Source organism: Bombus huntii, unplaced genomic scaffold (genome assembly GCF_024542735.1).
Source record: "Bombus huntii isolate Logan2020A unplaced genomic scaffold, iyBomHunt1.1 ctg00000195.1, whole genome shotgun sequence".
Classification (NCBI taxonomy): domain Eukaryota; kingdom Metazoa; phylum Arthropoda; class Insecta; order Hymenoptera; family Apidae; genus Bombus; species Bombus huntii.
Window position 1 is genome coordinate 63,405 of NW_026099427.1, and position 2,986 is coordinate 66,390.

Here is a 2,986-nt window from a genome sequence, read left to right on the forward strand (position 1 = left end):
TACCCTGAACGGTGGATCACTTGGCTCGTGGGTCGATGAAGAACGCAGCTAATTGCGCGTCAACGTGTGAACTGCAGGACACATGAACATCGACATTTCGAACGCACATTGCGGTCCACGGATACAATTCCTGGACCACGCCTGGCTGAGGGTTGCTCACGTAAACCTAAGACTGCTTGCGTTGCGTATCGTTACTCTCCGTATCTGTCTCTCTCTGTCCCTTCTTGCCTTAACAACCCGCCGTCGTTCTTCTTTATATAAGAGAACGTTTCAGAGTCGGACGAAGGTACAAGAACGAGGATACGAATAAGAGCGGACGGAGAGAACATACGCGACGTACGAGCGATTGTTGGACGCTCGTCGGCGTTCGTCGCGGTCGTGCAGAGACCGTGCAAGTCGTACGCATGCTCGATATATAATCTATCGTGTTCACGGGAGACTACGAAACTCTACCTCTGTCTCTCTCTGTCCCTTCTTGCCTTGACAACCCGCCGTCGTTCTTCTTAAAAATTATAAGAGAACGTTTCAGAGTCGGACGAAGGTATACGAAGGGATACGAATAAGAGCGGAGAGAACCGGTCACGGACCTGCGTGAGTGCTCGCGGCGTCGTGAGTCGTCCTTACGAGGGCGACCGCCCGCTTATGCACCGCTTCGTGTATCGGTTATCGAACGTATATACTCGTAGTGTTCTCCTCGTGACCGATTTTTTTTTCATATCAGGCGATATATGCTACGTTTGCCGGTGTTCGACGCACGAAGGTCCGCGCCCCCGACGTCGTCTTAAAAGAATATTATATTTGGCGAGACTGAGAGAGAAAGCAAATATGGGAACTCGGTCGAGAGAGGAGAGAAGAGAGAACCAAAAAAAAAAAACCTAAACTCGATGGCGTGCGAAACTTTGCCATAATCTACCGTCTTTTCTTAAGACTCTCGTACAGCCCCAGGGATCGAATGCCCACTCCGTCTCTTCGCGAAAGCGACTGACAACAACGAGGACCGTCGCATCGATGGGTCGTCGTTGCGTTTTACACGCTCTGTGCTTTTTTACAAGCCCCGAAAGTATCAGCCGTAGATCCGGGAACGCACACGCGAGATTTCTTCGAGCGCTCTGACGACTTAGGGAGGTATGATCCCCAGCGTCGCGCGGAGATCGGAGAGTACACGTACTCGTATCGGGACGAATTTTCCCCGTCGTCGTGTATCTCTCTGCCCGCGCGCCTGGCTCCCGAAAAGCCACGTTCGTCGGAAATCTTACATATTATATATGTAACGCGTGTGCGAACTAGCGTGTGTCTAAGATCGGCTATACACGGGTGCTGCTGTAACTACAAGCTCGAGGTGTTTTCCGCAGCGTTTCTGTACCCGAGGAAGATGCGCATGTGAGTCCGTTACGAAGTTGTTCGTACGGTCGTCGTCGTCGGAGAGATCGTAGACGAGGAAGAAGACGATCCCCTTTGGCGAGGCTCGAGAAAAAAACTTTGAGAGAGACGAGGTATACACGCGCGTACGACTATGTCGTGCGCGCGTGTGATTTTTTTTTTATGGCAATTCGACGCTTCGAGAATAGAGAAAAGAGAGTGTTGGTCATCCCATGCCTCTTCGTCGTCTATCGCTGGACCGCGCATCCTAACGTCGCGCCGGTCGTCCAGTCCCCGAACACACACACCCACCCGACGGTACGTCTCGCTCGCTTTTTCACTTGCGTGAGTTCCCGTACCGGGAACCGCTGGAATCGTCGAGAGAAGAGAAACGGCTGTAGGAGAAAAAGAGGACGGACGTTAAAAACCGGACGATCGTTACACGGATGTCTTGCGTGAGTCTTAGCTCGAACATGATACGACGAACGAAGTTTGGCACTTTGGCGAGATGCATAAAACGCTCGTACATACATACATACATATATATTGTATATCGAATAGAGAGTGTTCTCCTTCTATTCGAATTTTTTTTCTCTTTGAGGCGATTTTCGCACAGAGAAATACACACACACACACCACCTTCTCTCGCACCGAATCTTTCCGAGCTTTCGTTTTCTACGAGTCTACGCAAAACACGACACGAACGAATTTTCGTTTCGCGTCGTGACGTTGAAGCGACCTCAGAGTAGGCGAGATCACCCGCTGAATTTAAGCATATTACTAAGCGGAGGAAAAGAAACTAACAAGGATTTCCTTAGTAGCGGCGAGCGAACAGGAATTAGCCCAGCACTGAATCCCGCGGTTCCGCCGTTGGGAAATGTAGTGTTCGGGAGGATCCGATTGACCCGAGACGTCGAACCGCGTCCAAGTCCATCTTGAATGGGGCCATGTACCCACAGAGGGTGCCAGGCCCGTAGCGACCGGAACGCGTCCCGGGAGGATCTCTCCTTAGAGTCGGGTTGCTTGAGAGTGCAGCCCTAAGTTGGTGGTAAACTCCATCTAAGGCTAAATACAACCACGAGACCGATAGCGAACAAGTACCGTGAGGGAAAGTTGAAAAGAACTTTGAAGAGAGAGTTCAAGAGTACGTGAAACCGTTCAGGGGTAAACCTGAGAAACCCAAAAGATCGAATGGGGAGATTCATCGTCGACGGCGCCGGTTCCCGTTGATGAGCGATGCTCCGGGTGGGCCTTCGGGAGCTCACTAGCGAGGGCACGCCATCCTCGGTGTCGAACGCACCGGTGTCGTAGTCGTGCACTTCTCCCCTAGTAGAACGTCGCGACCCGTTGTGTGTCGGTCTACGGCCCGAGCGGGCGCCTGTCGCGTCGCTTCGGCGCACGCGTCAGACCCTCGGTCGCCCGGCCGACCGCACGACGGTACACTCACGGTATCGGGCCGCAACCAATCCATTCTCGAATGTGTGTGCGTCTAGACCGCCGCAAGCTTCGCCCTTACTCCGTAGTCTCGGACTTACGTTCCGTGCTCGGGTATGCGGCAGCTGTTAGCAGTGCGGATTTCTTGGACTGGCCGAGTCTCGAATTACCGGTCGGCGACGCTATTGCTTTG

General features: G+C 52.6%; 1 non-coding gene across 1 annotated transcript; it reads left to right on the top strand.

Moving 5' to 3' along the window:
- LOC126877598 (5.8S ribosomal RNA) lies at nucleotides 1–155 on the top strand. The gene has a single exon (XR_007695169.1). It is a non-coding gene; the product is annotated as a 5.8S ribosomal RNA (ribosomal RNA).
- Nucleotides 156–2,986: the final 2,831 nt, after the last annotated feature.